Source organism: Sminthopsis crassicaudata, chromosome 2, assembly GCF_048593235.1.
Source record: "Sminthopsis crassicaudata isolate SCR6 chromosome 2, ASM4859323v1, whole genome shotgun sequence".
Classification (NCBI taxonomy): Eukaryota; Metazoa; Chordata; class Mammalia; order Dasyuromorphia; family Dasyuridae; genus Sminthopsis; species Sminthopsis crassicaudata.
This window is the reverse complement of record NC_133618.1, coordinates 14,378,118-14,396,089: the sequence shown is the minus strand read 5'-3', so window position 1 is coordinate 14,396,089 and position 17,972 is coordinate 14,378,118. Positions and strand designations below refer to the sequence as shown.

General features: G+C 34.9%; 1 long non-coding RNA gene across 1 annotated transcript in view; it reads left to right on the top strand.

Annotated features, from left to right (window-relative positions):
• The window catches only part of LOC141553107 (uncharacterized), a 70,999-nt gene extending 54,117 nt beyond the window's left edge, over window positions 1-16,882 (top strand). Inside the window, exon 7 of the long non-coding RNA XR_012485284.1 lies at window positions 16,588-16,882. This is a non-coding gene — a long non-coding RNA (uncharacterized LOC141553107). The remainder of the gene's footprint in view (window positions 1-16,587) is intronic.
• The last annotated feature ends 1,090 nt before the right edge of the window (window positions 16,883-17,972 follow it).

Sequence of the window (17,972 nt, the reverse complement as noted above, 5' to 3'; positions counted from 1 at the left end):
GAGGACTCTTGCGTGGCTACTAGACCTCATTTAACGTTGTATCCTTGCACCGAATCCAAAGGGGTTACAGGGGAGCTGTATTTGACTCCCTGTACCCTGAACCTGCAACTAGACCTCAATTAAACCCTAATTTCATTTAGATACTCCTTATCTAATTTTCATCAATAGGATAAAGATAGATAAAGAAACGTGTGACAACCAAGATATTATCCCTCTGAATTCTCTAATTTTTGTGTTTGAGCAAATGAAGGCACTGGAAGAAGAAATACTTTGCTCTCCCAATCTTACAATTGATGGCAGAACTAGGGCTACTGTCTCAGAACTTTAGTTCCCCATCAGTCTTTCCTACTGCCTTAGGGCAGAAAAGGTTCAGTTGTTATCTAGGTACAAAATACTCCACCTTTTCTCTCTGCTAAGAGCTATTGGCCAATGGAACAGTAGAGATGCCCACATTTATAGCAATTCAAATCAATCCAATGCTCTTTTTAATGGCACTTTCAGCTACATTAAATTAATGAAGTCACCAACTTTTAGAGGCATGAAGAGGAGCACCTTACCTCTTATTATCCCTGGTTTCCTGATCCTGAGAAAATCTCATTAGTCAGACTTTCAATTTAAGAGGAGGGGCTAATCTCCTTTAGTAAATTACATTTTGTATTGGTCAGATGTGTTATGGGTCCATCTTGTATGAAGCAATGTGAAGGAAAAGATGGAAAAAAAAAAACAAATATTACGTCTAACATCTTGTATGAAGCAACGTGAAGGAAAATATGGAAAAACAAACAAATATTACATCTACCATCAATTGGCTTACAAAGAATAAGACAGAACATATAAATATAAACTTTTTTTTTTTAAATATTGAGGAAAGTTAAATGTGAGCTGCACAAATGAAGAAGAAGAAGGTGTAGTAGGAGGAGCAAGAAGAAGAGAAAAAGCTTTAAAATATGCAAGATATTTTTCAAGTGTTATTTAAATGTGTTTACAATTAACTTTATATATATTTTTGCATACTTGTGTATAAATATATAGATGTGTATGTATACATATGTCTATATATATGTATGTATTTATGTCTATATATATATATATATATGCATATGCACATATAGAGTTGTTTACCTGGGTAAAGATGTACCTATAAATAGATAAATCAAAATAATAATAATCACTAAAATTTATATAAAACTTAAAGATTTGAAAAATGCTCCATAAATATCCTCTAATTTGATCTTCAAAACTTCAGGAGATATGTGCTATTATTATCCTCATTTTATACTTGAGGAAACAGACAGATAAGTATCATAATTTGTCCCAATTGACAAAACCGGAACTCAGTTCTTTCTGGTTCCAAATCAAGGGCTCTATCTATTGTGCTACCATATGTCTATAGACTGATCCATATACAAGGTAAACTTATTGAAGTAGATATTTACACACCTACATCCACCCCTCTCACACACACAGGCACAAATCCCCAAACCTAAAACTAGGGTAGACTCTTTGTGTGTGACAGTGATTACATTTGTAACCACAAAACCAGACAAGGCTAGTGGTTCTTTAGTTACTCAAAACCATGAGGTTATTTAGTCAATTTAAGCAGAACCAAAGTCAGGGCAATAAGCTAACACTATGCTCTTATCCCCATGTCTTATTCCTATCTTTATCACAAGAAAGATCACTGTGAGGACTGAATGTGGATGACAACATAGTATTTTCACTCTTTTTGTTGTTGTTTGCTTGCATTTTGTTTCTTCCTAATTTTTCCTTTTTGAGCTGATTTTTCTTGTGCAGCGTGATAATTGTGGAAATATGTATAGAAGAGTTGCATATGCTTAACCTATATTGGATTACTTGCCATCTAGAAGAGCATGTGGGGAGAAGGAGGGAGGAAAATTGGAACACAAGATTTTGCAAGAGTGAATGTTGAAAATTATCTATGCTTATGTTTTGAAAATAAAAAAGCTTTAATTAACTAAAAAGAAGGAAAAAAAAATACCTAAGGCTCCACTACACTCATTCAGTCCTGTCATTCAGTCTTTTGCTGCTGACTGTTAGTTAACTCCTTGCTTATATGGTCCAGAATGTCATCTCTCCTGAGGTCCTTCCAGGCCCCCATTTCAATGAGGGTTTGCAATGTTGAAAAATTATCCATGCCTATGTTTTGAAAATGAAATGCTTTTAAAAAAGAAAGGCTAGCTAAATATCTCTGTGGTTATGGATAGATAAGTTTCTTAATGACATTTCTGGAGAATGCTTAATCTCCAGTGCAATGTTTCAGGTATATGTTTGGTGGCCTTAGTTCAGTATCATTTTTGGAATGGCAGGTTGGTTTTTTTGTTTGTTTGTTTGTTTGTTTTAACTTTGGTTTTGTATCACCAGCTCCTGGAAGCACTGAAATGAAGAATGACTTGAGGGTTTAGTATTGGATGAGTAAGGTTTATGAAAAATGAATGAGGTATTTTCAGCTGGTCACATCAGGGAAATATTCATGGAAGAGATATCTCCCTAGATGCATTTGTTTGAACCAACATGTGTAAAAGCGGATTACATCTGTTTTGAGCTTTATATTTAACATAATTTTTTTTTCCTTTTTTTTTTAAATTAAGGGCATAAAAAGGTAAGGTTGTCTCCCCCTTCTGTGACTACTTATATAGCTTCTCTCAGTCTTAGTTTCTTGTTCTCTCAAATTAAAGGATTCCACTAACTGTCCTCTGAGGTTTCTTTCAGTTCTAACCCAATGAATATATGACCCCTTCCCACATTATAAATAACACTACCACACCTATTGTACAAATGAGCCAATTTATGATCCAAAATATAAAAGAACTTTTCCTAATTTCAACAGCAAATAAATTGCAGAGCCAACAGACAAAACAAGGATTTTTACTTAAAATTCTATGAGTTCTACAGTACCACACTGTCTTCCTCACTTGTCAACAACTCAGGAATCAGGGAACACAATTTTATGGTAATTGGATTTTTCTGCTTGGCGCTGTGAAGGATGCCTTCAGTTTGGAACCATTTAATGTCACTGACATTACTAATTTAATTTTAATAAGTTTATGGGATTTGTGTATTATTCATGATAAGGGAAGACTTTTTTTAATAAAATTATGACTTAGATGCAATTATCCATTGACCCATGGAAAACACCTTTAATTTCTAGCCATATCCTTTTTATTATTATTTTTCATTTAATACTCTTGCCAGGATAAGATATGCTATCTGAAAATCAGGATCTAATTGCTGTATTAAAAATTAAAGTGTATTTGTGGTGCTAAACATGAAATAAGAAAAGCTTCAGGGAACTTAGAGAGAAATGCAGTTAGGAGGTAGAAAAAATCCTCCAATTGCAATTATTACTTCTATAGAAAATATATAATTAGTAAGAGTAATTCTACCCATAATACCCTGAAGATTTTTGTAGCACAACTTCCACACAGATGCATTTGACAGTGGAGGGCTTCACACCTAAGGATAATTTACATCTCCATCATTTAGAATGCAAATCTCTCACAACTAGTTTAATATTTACAATTCTAATCCAAGTGTAATTTTCAGTTTTAAAAGAATTTCAGTGCCTGTTTTAATAAGGCACCTTCCTTTTACCATTGTGTTACCTTGATATTTAGTAGATGAAGTAAGTAGTCAATTATTTAATTCCCTGGTTGAAATTTTAATGGTGCACATTTGCAATATTTAAGGCTTCCAATATCTCCATGCCACAGTAGATATAATGATAATACTGAATTCAATCCCTGAACCTGGGTTTATGGGTTTGTCTAAGAGATAAGAGCTTTCATGAAGCTATTATTAAAAGAAAAAAAGAAACCTCTATTTCTTTAAAAAATGAAAAGCCACTTTTAGTTAGTATATGCTCTACTTAAGGCCTCAGAGGTTAATAGGTTTCTCCTTCTTATATGTCTCTAAAGCTGAAAGATGGTTTTCAGGGATGTTATTGAAGACTGGTTTCTGCACTGAGTTGGACTGCTATGGACAGTCAGTAGGCCCTTTCCAATTCTTACATTACATAATTCTATAGAGGCTTAAAAAGTTCCAAGATTTCATTATTGTGTATATTTCCTTCACTCGTGCATGCCATTATATCTCCATGTCATGGGAACATAAGATCATAGGCCTTTGAGCCTACTGAAAAATGACATATTTTTTATAGTAAGGCAAAAAATATTTATTGAACCTACTGTGTGCCAGGCAATCTTCTACACACTGAGAATACAAAGAAAGACAAAAGAAAATGCAGGCCATAATCTAAGGGTAAAGATAACATGTACACAGCTATGTAAAAACAAGCTATATGAAGAATACAGGGGAAAAGCATTAGAATTTAAAAAAATAATAATAATGGAAGGATTTTCTAAAAATTTCCTTGAAGAATTCCAGAAAAGTCAGGATTAGAAATGAAGAGATAGCATGGAAGATAACCAATAAAAATGTCAATTGTTTTATTTGAGAAACATCAAAGAGACCAGTAGTATTGGATCAACTAATACATAGGGGATGGGAGTGTTAGGTTCTTACTAAGTGCTAATGAGATTTGAGTTGACACAGCAGATCTCCTCCCAGAGAGCGATCATCGGCAGCTTCTGGAGACAACAGCACATTACATGGGAGGAATATAAGATATAAGAAGACTGAAAACATGAGGACACAGAGATAAGGTCATACAAGGATTTTTAATATGAGAAGATTTTTTTATTTGATCCGAGAAGTGATAGAAAGTCACTAGAATTTATTGAGTAATATAATTAAACTACCATTTTAAAAATCCCTTTGATAATTGAATAGAGGATAGACTGGAGTGTGTAGAAATTCATGGCAGTCAGCAGACCCTATCATTAAGCTTTTATTAAGCACATACTATGTGCTAGGTACTGTGCTAAGCAGTATTGCAATAGTTCAGAAATGAAGAATTCAGGGCTTACACAGGGCAATGGAAACATTAGAGGAAAGAAGTGGACAAATATAAAGAAGGGAGAAAGTTCAAAGGAAGAATCAATAGATCTTAGCAACATATTGGATATAGAAAATGAGACAAAAGTTAGGAGTCTAGAATTATAACTAGGTTGTGAGATTAGAGACTGGGAAGATAGTGGTGACCTTGGAAATAATGGCAAGATTTGGAAGAAGGAAGGTTTAGGGGGAAGTATAATGATTTCATTTTAGGGATATGCTAAATTTCAAAAGTCAATGGGGCCTCCAGTTTGAGAAATCTAATAGGTAGTTAGAAATGCAAGAGTGAAAGTCATCAGAGATATTAGGGTTGGATAAGTTGAATTGAAAATCTTCAGGATAGAGATAATAATTGAATCCCTGAGAGCTGATGAGATCACCAAATTAAATAGTATAAAAGGAAAAAAAAAGGAGAAAGCACAGGAGAAATCTCTATAAGATATCTGTGAACATGTAGTAGGCATTGATGACTAAAGACATTGGTTGACAATGATGAGATATGATAATGATGGTGGTGGTGATGGGAGGCAGTGGTATTATCATATGTTATTTATGCTTCTTTATTTGAAGGAACTCCAAGTCTGGACTTAACATGTCTAAAAACAATATTATTTCAAATTTTAGCTTTTCTGACTTGTACTTGCTGACTTATAATTGTTCATGTTCTGATCAGAGTCCTGCATAGATTTATTTCATCTAGTAGTACTTTGAATGGCACTACAGGCATAGTACCACTATAGATGGACATCTTTTATGGTGCTGGTCAGGTGTGTATAGGAGCTAGCTTGAAAAAGTTCATAACAATTAATAATTAAATTGCCAATATGAGTATTAACACCTTGAATTTAAAGAAATCTTACAAATAAGACTTGAATCTTTTGATTTGTTGATTGTATAGATTTAAGAAAGTGATAAATAAAATGCTAATTATCCTGATTGATTTTGAAAGCATTTCCTCCTTTTTTGGAGATCTGATGGTTAAACATTAACCAGTACTTTTATGTGTAGGAAAGTCCTCTTTAAAAAGTTCTAACTATTAAAGAAAATCATCACTTGAACCCTATAATTTAGAATCTCTGTGTATATTTTTCCTGGGAATTATAAAGTTATTGAGTTGCCCAGAACAATATAACCATCGTATGTCAAGGCTTTGAATACAAGACTATCTGATTCCAAACCTTTACTTACACATCACAAGTCTCCCTCTCCCTCCCCCTCTGTATTTCTTCCTCTTTCTTTCTCTCTTGATTTTCTCTGATGTTTTCAAAATGATAGACATTCAATTATCTATTTTGGTATTTCATTTGAGTTATAAGACTATTGGCATTGCTTTTGCATGCAATGGGGATCACAGGTTCTAAACCCAGTCATTTTTCTTCTCCTGATAGAGTTCTTGGATCCATCTAGTGCCTTGCGGTAGGTGGAAAAGAAGTTATTACAAGAATTGGTTAAGATTTTGGATGCAATGATTTTGTGTGTGTGTGTGTGTGTGTGTGTGTGTGTGTGTGTGTGTGTGTGTGTGTTGTTTTTAGTAGTGGTAGCGGTGGGGTGGGATGGTCCTTTTGTTTTTAGAAGGTAGAGATATTAAATCTATTTTTAGGAAGCAGATTATTATTTAGCATAATATAGAGAGAATGAAGATCTAAGAGAGTCAGAGATGAGATGAAACAGAGAGAGAGAGAGAGAGAGAGAGAGAGAGAGAGAGAGAGAGAGAGAGAGAGAGAGAGAGAGAGAGAGAGGCAAAGAGAAACAGACAAAGAGATAAAGTCAGGGACGAGATAGAAAAAGAAAGATGAGACAGAGGCACAGATATGGAGAAAGAGAAAGGATTTTGTGAATCATCGCATTATATATCAAAGACTAAATTAGTCTTCAGATGTCTTTTAATACAACTCCCTCATTTTATTGAGGAGAAAAATGAAGCCTGGAAAGGTTAATAATTTTTAATAAAACAAATAGGTATCACATGATATAAGGGGCATGATTTGAATATGGGTGCTCTGACTCCAGAATCACTGCTCTTTCACCTATTCTATGTAGTACCCTATAGTTTTTGGTATCCTGGATTAGGTCCATAATTGCCATGCCTTAGAATAGTTTTGTTCATTAAAGAGAAAATGGTTGAAAATATGAATACTAAGGTGAGTAGATAGAGAATTCTGTATTGGGGTAGCTAGGTGGCATAGTGGATAGAGCACCAGCCTTGAATTCAGGAGGACCCAAGTTCAAATCTGGTCTCAAACACTTAGCACTTCCTAACTGTGTGACCCTGGGCAAGTCACTTAACCTCATCCTCAGGGGCGGGGGGCGGGGGGGAAGAGAATTCTGTATCTAGTGTGGGAGAGATTCTTTATTATGGCAGGACAGATTTGCCTTTGTGTCATAGTAATCTGATCAGATCAGAATCTGATCTCTACAACATAGAAAGGTAATATTAGGGATAGTCTACATCAATTTTATATAATGAATTTATATGTCATACTTCCTTAGCTCCATATTTTTTCTTTTCTTTCTTTTCCTTTCCTTCTTTCTTTCTTTCTTCCTTCCTTTCTTTCCCTCCCCCTTTTCCCCATAAAGTAACTTCCAAACTGAAGGAGAAAGGATGGCAAATAATCTATGACATAATATTGGAATGGCTGAGTGTGACAGTTTCATGTCACTTTTTTTTTTGAGTTAAAGTCTCTAGAAACTGTCGAGCTTAAATACTTAGTTAATTTTACCATACAAAGAAATTGAAGTTGAGCTACACTCAGAGTCCTAATTTATTTCCTGTAAAAAATTAATTACATTAATCACCATGTTAAATATACCAAAAGACTCAAAATGAAAAGAAAATGTGATTGTCGTTCAGCTTAATGATGTAATTAGAGGTAGCATAATATTTATTACATATTGTAGGATTCTTTCTAAAATGTGGAAGGGAGAAGCACGTATAAATGTAGGATATATAGCTTTCTCATGCATTGCAATTTCTGCCTACATTTTTCAAGATACATTTTTACCAGATCATATAACACTGTTTTACTTTTCTCAAAGGAATGGACATTAAATTTTTTTTTTAAATAAAAATAAAAACAAATATAAAGTTCTTATAAAGTCTATGTGTATTTACATAGATAGATAGTGGGCCTGAGATTTCACTGATATCCAGATAACATATGGTAGAAAAGAAAAGGGGGGAAAAAAAAGTCCCACAGCTGTAGAAAGCCAGAGACTAAGAGAATTTTCCAAAGTAATGAAAGAGTTTTTCCCAGGATCACCAAATCAACATGTCAGCAGCAATCCTTCCTGAATTCATGAACAGTTTCTTATCTACTACATAGCAATTACTCTATTTATTAGACACTCAGATACAAATAGAATAAAATATAGTAGATATTTCTAAAGTAAAATCATTTTACCAACTTATATATTTCCTCTGTGCAAGATGAAAATTTGGTAAAGTGTAGTATCTATTTCTACAGCAGATATGATTATTTGTACATTTTATAATGGATAAACTCATAATTCCATCAAAAGACTGCTTGATCCTCTAGAAGCCAAAAGAAGAAAATATTATCTAACCTCAGCTTCTTCTCTGGGACCAAATCTAATCTACTCTAAACCAATAAGGATTTATTCAATATCTACAATGGGAAATAAACACTATTCATGCCATGTAAATGGAGTATTTGCCTTTAAAGGTTTTATAATCTTCAGTAGGGAAGGAAAGGTTCAGCATGTTCTCCTACTGATATAGGAAATTGAATGTAAAGAGATCATTGACTAGAAAGATCAGGAAATACTTCCTTCATCCCTGACATTCTCCCCTTAATGTTATCCTATGGATGCAATTACAAAAAGCTAGAGATAAAAGGACCATTAAATGCAGTGTCATTGAATCACAGAGGAAGGATTTCAGTGTTGAATAGAACTTCCTAATCCATCCAGTTTAGCCTTTACCTGCACAATAATTACATCCACAACATTGCCATGAAGACTTTATTTGGTGAGCAGTAGGCACTACTCCCAAGGAATCATGATTCATTGATTTGACAACTACAATTGTTTGATTTTGTTTATCTGTTTTGATATCATCTAAAATTATCTTTCTACAGCTTATATTCTCAATACTTTTGTTTGCCCCTTTTTGATTATACTTTAGGATATTTGATTATATTTTACACATTGATAAACCATTTCTCCTTCATTATGCATTTGTATATTCAAGGATTTGAATGGTCTCTCTAGTTTGCTGTTGATGCTACTCTTGGAGCTTGCAGACTTTATTTCTTTGAGTAGATATCTTACTTATCAAAAGAATCAATAAGAAAATATATCTGTGAGAAAAATATAAATAGCTTGAGAAATAGTGCAGGAAGTTTTAAGAGGATGTAGGGGGAAGATATAATCACAGAGGCAAAAGTACTATATGAGTATAAATATGACAAAAATGAATTATTTCCCAGGAGCTACTTTGCATGTAATTGTGTGACATTAGCAAAGGTTTGAGAGACAGTTCCTGGGTAATTTAATCATGTTGTCATATTAGTAATATAATGGCCAGAATATTATTAATAAAAGTATGATCATTTGACAATGTCTTACACCAAAAAATCATTTTGGTGATGGTTTCAGAGTTTACATATTCTTTCTGAAGAGCAGATGTTTCAGTGAGAGACTTTGTGTGATATCATGTAACCTTTGGATGGAGAAACTATCTCAGACTTGGCAAGATAATGTAGCAGATATTAAGTTCCTTTCTTGAATTAAACTTCCAAGTACTCCAACTCTACTGCAGAAAACACAACTTTGGTGGGATGACCCCATTGTCTGAATGCTAAATGTATACTTTCCAAAAAATTATGGGGAATTCATAGGGAAAACATATAAAATTGATCAGAAAAAAAGTGATATAAGGACACTCTCAAGATATATGATAAGAATTTTAGAATTGATTGTATGACATTGGAGACACTGCCACAGGACCAAGTAGTATGATATGTCCCCATCAAATAAGGTGCTATTAGTTGATTGGTTGCTTTCCTTTGTATTCAGAGCACCAAAATGATATCACTACATTACAGGCCAGTTATCATGTATTTGCTCTGTCCAATATCATAAGTAGTCCCTATGAACATTTAGGATGGCTACTCTATTATTACACATCTTATGCTTCTTTTGGATTAATTCAATTCTGCTCTGCTCAAAATGCACAGCACATTCTCCATGTGAGTTCTCAATAAAATATATCTATCTATCTATCTATCTATAACTCAATAAATAATATATACATATAATAAACTCAATAAATAAAATATATATAACTCAATAATATATATTATATATATGTATATATATAAAACTGATGTGATGTCATGTTTTTCCTCTTCAAGTATAAAGAGCAACAACCAACCAACAAACCAATAGTGTTTTCTTTTATTTTAAGACCCATCATGCTCACTGGTCCTATGCCAGTGTCTCCTATGTCATACAGTCACTTCTAAAATTCTGTTTTTTTTTATTATTTTTTATTTTTATTATATATATTTTTATAATATTATCCCTTGTATTCATTTTTCCAAATTATCCCTCCTCCCTCTACTCCCTCCCCCCAATGACAGGCAATCCCATACATTTTACATGTGTTACAATATAACTTAGATACAATACATGTGTGTAAATACCATTTTCTTGTTGCACAATAAGCATTAGATTCCGAAGGTACATGTAACTTGGGCAGACAGACATTAGTGCTAACAATTTACTTTCACTTCCCAGTGTTCCTTCTCTGGGTGTAGTTGTTTCTGTCCATCATTGATCAACTGGAAGTGAGTTGGCTCTTCTTTATGTTGAAGATTTCCACTTCCATCAGAATACATCCTCATACAGTATTGTTGTTGAAGTGTATAGTGATCTTCTGGTTCTGCTCATTTCACTCAGCATCAGTTGATGTAAGTCTCTCCAAGCCTCTCTGTATTCCTCCTTCTGGTCATTTCTTACAGAGCAATAATATTCCATAAGCTTCATATACCACAATTTACCCAACCATTCTCCAACTGATGGACATCCATTCATCTTCCAGTTTTTAGCTACAACAAAAAGAGCTGCCACAAACATTTTGGCACATACAGGTCTCTTTCCGCTCTTTAGTATTTCTTTGGGATATAAGCCCAGTAGCAGTACTGCTGGGTCAAAGGGTATGCACAGTTTGATAACTTTTTGGGCATAGTTCCAAATTGCTCTCCAGAATGGCTGGATTCTTTCACAACTCCACCAACAATGTATCAGTGTCCCAGTTTTCCCACATCCCCTCCAACATCTTAGCCAATCTGACAGGTGTGTAGTGGTATCTCAGAGTGGTCTTAATTTGCATTTCTCTGATGAGTAGTGATTTGGAACACTCTTTCATATGAGTGGATATAGTGGATATATGTTTAGTATTGATATGGCTTCATTATTTATGCTACCTTTCAGCAGGATATAGTTTCCTTCCTTATCTTTTTTTAACTAGATCAACTTCTGCTTTTGCTTGATCTGAGATAAGGATAGCTACCCCTGCTTTTTTGGCTTTACCTGAAGCATAATAGATTCTGTTCCAACCTTTTACCTTTACTCTGTATGTATCTCCCTGCTTTAAGTGTGTTTCCTGAAGACAACCTATTGTAGGGTTCTGATTGTTGATCCAATCTGCTATCCGTCTCCATTTGATGGGAGCGTTCATCCCATTCACATTTACAGTTAAAATTACTAATTCTGTATTTCCTGCCATCGTATTATTCCTAGATTATGCTTTTTCCCTTGACCCCCCTGATCCCCTTCCCTGATATTTAATTTATAGACCCCACTTGTGACGGGCAGCCCTCCCTTTTTTTAGTATCCCTCCCCCTCCCTCCAAGTCCCTTCACTTATTCTCCTTTTCCTTTTCCCTTTTCCTCTCCCCCCTTTTAATGAGGTGAGAGAAAATTCTCTGAAAAACAAATATGTCAATTATTTACTCTTTGAGCCTCTTCTGATGAGAGTAAGATTCACACAATGATTTTCCCCCTCACTAAATTCCCTCAGATATGGTGTATTTTCTATGCCTCTTCCTGGGATGTAATTTCCCTCTTTTTACCATTCCTTCCCCTTTTTCTGAAACGACCTCCTTCCCTTTACTACACCCGCCTTTTTTTCTTTTATATCAGTAAAATCAAATTATCCATGAGTACTTTTTATATACCCACAACAGAGTTACAGTTCTCAAGGGTTCTGTGTACCTTTTTCTGTTTCTCTTCAGTCTTGTGGATGTAGATCAAATCAAGTTTAAGTCTGTTTTTTTTTTCTTAGAAACATATAGAATTCCTCTATTTCATGGAATGACCATCTTCTTCCATGGAAAACTATGCTAAACTTAGCTGGGTAGTTCATTCTTGGTTGCAGTCCTTGATCTTTTGCCTTACGGAATATCAGGTTCCAGGCCCTTCTATCTTTTAATGTTGAGGCAGCCAGATCTTGAGTGACCCTTATTGTGGCACCTTGGTATTTAAATTGTTTTTTTCTAGCTGCTTGCAAGATTTTCTCCTTTGTGTGGTAATTCTGCAGCTTAGCCACAATATTCCGTGGTGTTCTTTTTTTAGGGTCTATTTCAGAAGGAGTTCGATGAATTCTTTCCACATCTACTTTCCCTTCTGTTTCTATTATCTCTGGACAGTTCTCTTTGATAATTTCTTGTAAAATAGAATCTAGGCTCTTTTTTTGGTCATAGTTTTCGGGAAGTCCAATGATCTGCAAATTATCTCTCCTAGATCTATTTTCCAGGTCTATAGATTTTCCCAGCAAGTATTTGACGTTATTCTCCAGCTTCTCATTTTTTTTTTTGTTTTGTTTTGTTTGACTGATTCTTGGATTCTCTGTGAATCATTCATTTCTATTTGTTCCATCCTGACTTTTAAGGAGTTATTTTCTTCTTTCACAGTTTTTAGTTCTTTTTGTAAATGCCCAATTTCATTTTTAAATGAATTATTTTGCTCTATTGAATTTTTTTTCCATTTCCCTAATTTTTTTTGAGAATTATTTTCTTTTTCCAATTCAGAAATTCTATTTTCTTGATACTTTTTTATCTTTTCCAATTCAAAAATCCTACTTTCCTGTGATTTTTTAACCTTTTCTAATTCACAAATTTTGTTTCCCTGCATCTCCTGTGAATTCTTTATTTTTTCCAACTCCAATTTCAGGACGTTGTTATTCTCTATCATAGCTTCCCTTTCCTTTCCCCAATTTTTTTCAAGCTCTCTTAACTTTTTAATAGTCTCTTCATGGAGAGAGTTATGTGATGGGGGGCAGGAATCATTCCCATTTAGGTTGTTATCTGCTTTTAACTTCTTTGGGGTTGGATACCTGCTCTTTCTCTGTGTAGAATGAGTCAATGGTCATTTTTGGCTTCTTACTCATACTTAAAAAATCTTTTGGGGTCTGTCCCTGGGGTAGGAGATTATTTATTTATTTCTTTACCCGCTTCCTCCCAGACCAGATGGATGCAGAGGCTTCTGTGCCTGAGCTAAGAGAGAGCTCTGGGAGAGAGTTCCCCACCCCCTCCCTGGAAGTGCCTCAGAGGTGACTAGCACTGCTGTGCTTTGTGGGCACTGTGTTCTAGTGGCTTCCCTGAGGTTTGAGACTGAACAGTAAAGGCGACACAAAGCCCAGCCTATGTGTCCTGGTGGGGCGTGTATGTCAGCAGCAGTGACGTGAACAGCCCCTGTGCTCAAACTGGAAATGTCTGCCAGAAACCGCGGTCCCTAGTTCAAAGGTTCTACTTCTCTGGGACTTCTGGAGCTGAATTCCACAGCCTTCAACTGAGCCAGGCAGTGTGTGTTGCCTTGGGCCATATCTGCCCACTTCTCAATCTTTTAACTAGTCTCAGGTGGGAGCTAGGGGCCACACCCCCAGTGCCGAGATCTGCTGAGTCACCCCCAGGATACGGGAAGATCTAATCTATCTTTGAAGTTTTAAAGTGGTTTAGATTTCTCTTCTGAACTGCTGTATTATAAGCAGAGAAGAGCTAACAGCCTGTGCCAGATTCCTTTATCTAAGTGGCTTCTCTGATCCCAGAGCCCTTCCCAGCGCTATCAGCGCAGTGTGCTAGCACCCAGCCGTCTATGCTGGCCTCTCTTCTTCCTCCCATGGGAACTGACCTTTTCTGTTGAAACTCCAGATTCTCTTCAGCTGGTAAGTTGTGCTTCCAGTCCTTGTGGTATCTATCAGTCCAGCGCTATTTCTGAGGCTGATTTATCTAATTGGTTGTGAGGGAATAAGGAGGTTCACAGAGTCGTGTGTATCTTCTCCGCCATCTTGGCTCCGCCCCCACTTCTAAAATTCTTGAGAAAGATGTTAAATGTGTCCTTGTATCACTTTTTTTTTTTTTTTTTTCCAACCAACTTGTGAGCCGTTGACTTGTATGAGTTCTCCATTATATTTGGGAAGTATGCTTAGTATTCAAACAATGTGTAAAGCCCACCAGAGTTGTGCTCTTTACAGTAGAATTGGAGGCCTTGGCAGTGTAGTTTAAGAAAGGACTTCATTGTTTGGTGTATTATCCTGCCAATTCTGAGATAGTTTCTCCATCCAAGGGTGACATGATGTCACTTGCAGCCCCTCATTGAAACACCTGCTCTTCAGGAAGGATATGTAAACTCACCATAATGATTTTTGGTCTGAGATGGCCCAATGATCATTCTTTTATTAATAATGTTCTGGTCATTACATTATTAATATAGTAAAATGATTAAAGATTAAATTTCCCTGAAACTATGTCTCTCCAACCTTTGCAAATGTCACACAATTACATGTAAAGTAGCTACTAGGAAATAATGCATTTTTGTCTTGTTTACATTGTTTACATGTAATACTTTTGCTTCTTTGAGTAAAAAGGATAACTAATCAAAATTCCATTTCAGAACACCAATAGCTTTAGGATATCTCTAGCTATTTTGTCCCCAACCAATGGGTTTCCAGGCCTTAGATTAAATTCTTTGTAAAGTTGGGAGGAGTCTGAGCAAGATCGGAGAATAAATTCAACTTCCTTATCATTAATGTCCTTCAAGAGACTAAATGTTTAAGATTTTTGAAGAATGAGAGAGCTCTTATTTTCCCCATGATATTACTTATTAATAATTATTTCTCTTAATTGTCTTTTTGGACTTGAATTTGTACGGATAGTGAACTGACCTATTAGGAGTATAAAAGTTATTATACCTTATATGAGCTTATATAGTTAACTTTTGCTAATATAGCAGAAACTTTATTTTGGCTTTCTCAGCTTCATTTAGAGAGGTCAATAGATATAATACTTTCTTAAATAGAACCACATAAGAAACTTGAAAATCTAAGGAGAAAAGTTGGTGAAAGAAGTACCTTAGATAAAATTAGTTTTTTTTAAATTGTTAAGGCTTTTTGTTTTCAAAACATAAGCATAGATAATTTCAAACATTCACTCTTGCAAAACCTTATTTTCCAAATTCTACCTTTTATCCCCCTTACTCCCTCCCCTAGACAGCAAGTAAAATATGTTTACCATGTGCAATTCTTCTACACATATTTCCAAAATAATCATTATTCACACACACACAAAAAATCAGAACAAGAAAGGAAAAAATGAGAAAGAAAGCAAAATGCAAACAAACAATAATAGGAGTGAAAATACTATGATGTGATCCACAGAGTCCCATAGTCCCGTCCCTGGGTACAGATGGTTTTCTTCATCACAAGACCATTGGAACTGGCCTGAATCATCTCATTGTTGAAAAGAGCCATGTCCATCAGATTTGATCATCATACAGTCTTATTTTTGCTGTGTACAATGATCTGCTGGTTCTCATTTCATTTATCATTAGTTCCTGTAAGTCTCTCCATGCCTCTCTGAAATCATCCTGCTGGTCGTTTCTTACAGAACAATAATATTCCATAACATTCATATACCATAACTTATTCATCCATTCTCCAATTGATGGGGATCCATTCAGTTTAATTTAATTGATTGTCATTATTATTAAATAGCTCCACCTACCCATGAGTATTTGATATTTTTCCAGTTAATTAGATCTGACTTTTTTAGTGTTGAAAGTGTTTTGTACTTGTGTTCATATAGTTCATGACTTTGTCTGGGCAGATAGACTCCCAAATATTTTATATTACCTATAGTTATTTTAAATGGCATTTCTCTTTGTATCTCTTGCTGTTGGACTTTGTTGGTAACACACTTACATAAACTTATGGAGTTAAAGAGTTTTGCAATGAATATTATACCTATTGTGTTATTTCATCCTCCTAATATAATTGCTGAAAAATTTGCAGAAGTTTAGTACAGTTAAATATAGCCAATTGTATATGTGTTCCACATTTGATATGAGAGCTGATCTAATTGGAGGGAAATTTTGGCAATGGAAAGCAGCATTACCTAGCAATTCAATGGCTAGGGGAAAGAGCTGTATTCCCTTCTAACACTAACTATAGTTAAGTCATGTCAGTGTTTTGGCTGTATTTCCTTTTAATTCTTCTGTAATTCAAGAGGACAGCATATCTCAAAACCTATAGAAAAAAGCACCGAATAATTTTGATACTTCATAATTGAAGAAATTGTTTTTTTGTTTTTTTTAGAGAAATTATCATGTTGTCTCAAAGCCAAACCATATTATGGGACCTGCAAAGATCAGCAGATCCTAGGATTAATGCTCCTATTGTTTAAAGAAATTCATGCTGTTTCAGCAATTTGACAGTAGCAGAGAGGCTCCAAATAAGAGGACCACCTAGCAGGTGACATATGGTGCCACATATAGGCCATCAGCAGGTGAAGAACATAGAAGGTGAAATGTAAAATTCCCCCTATAGATAGCAAAGATATTCAAGCTTATAGCTCAAATTTGTGAGTTTTCTTAAAACATGAATTTTCCAACCCATGTGGCTCACTGTGTGGTTTCTATGGATTTATGACCCCTCTCCCTACCATATATAATGTGTATGCTGCTAGGATCATTGGGTAAAAAGTAATATTTCATTAGCATTATTTTAATTTAGACATGAAAATTGTATTGAGTACTCCTGTTTTTGCCTTATAATTTAATACATATATTATACTTTATTACAAATATTATTAATATGCCTAATTTAGATATGTTACTCATAATATTGGAGTACCAAAAGCTCTATTTGCCCAAATAGTTGAAATGATTTAGTAATTTGCCTTTCTGGTTATCTAGACTAAAATTGAGGTCTATAGAATTTCACTCTCCTTCCAGTGTTTATCTCCCTAGATGTATAGTATCACCCTACTATATTTCCATCATTGTTACTGTGATTGTTATTCTTGTTCTTATTATGATCTTGTCATTTTAATTCACCACATTTCACTTCTAAATGATCTATTTCAACCTACACCAGAACAAGAAACCCCCAAAAAAATCCTTGAAAAGGCCTTCTCCATATTTTTGCTTAAAGAACTCCAAAGAGAGCCTTCTACTTCCCAAGACGACTTATTCTCCTATAGAGTAGACTGCATTGTTAGGATGTTTCTTCCTAGTGGAAAGCATATCTTCATCTCTTTCTTTCTTTTACGCCTCACTCTTACTTCTGCCCTCTAGGACTAAGCAGAATAAAATTATACCCTCTTCTAGGTAGAAATCCTTAAAGGCAATTGTCATACCTCCTACTACCCATACTCCCTTGTCCCAAGACTTTTCCCAGACTAACACTAACCTTCACTTCCCCAAGTGCTCTCATCTGAGCCATGATATCTCTCTATTTAGATTGATAAATTTTATGCAAGGAGTACATAACTAAAATACTGGGAGTGGTTTAGAGTTGTTCCAACAAAGTTGTAAGAAAGCAGTACCATTAGAGCTTGCTGAGTAGTATATTGGTAAATTGATTTGGTTATTGTCCTTTGTATTGAAAGAGGACCAAAATGGCATCAGTATGACAATTATGATCAAGGTATGGTGTGTCTGACTATAACTGACCATACCTATATTTGATTTCTGAAAGTT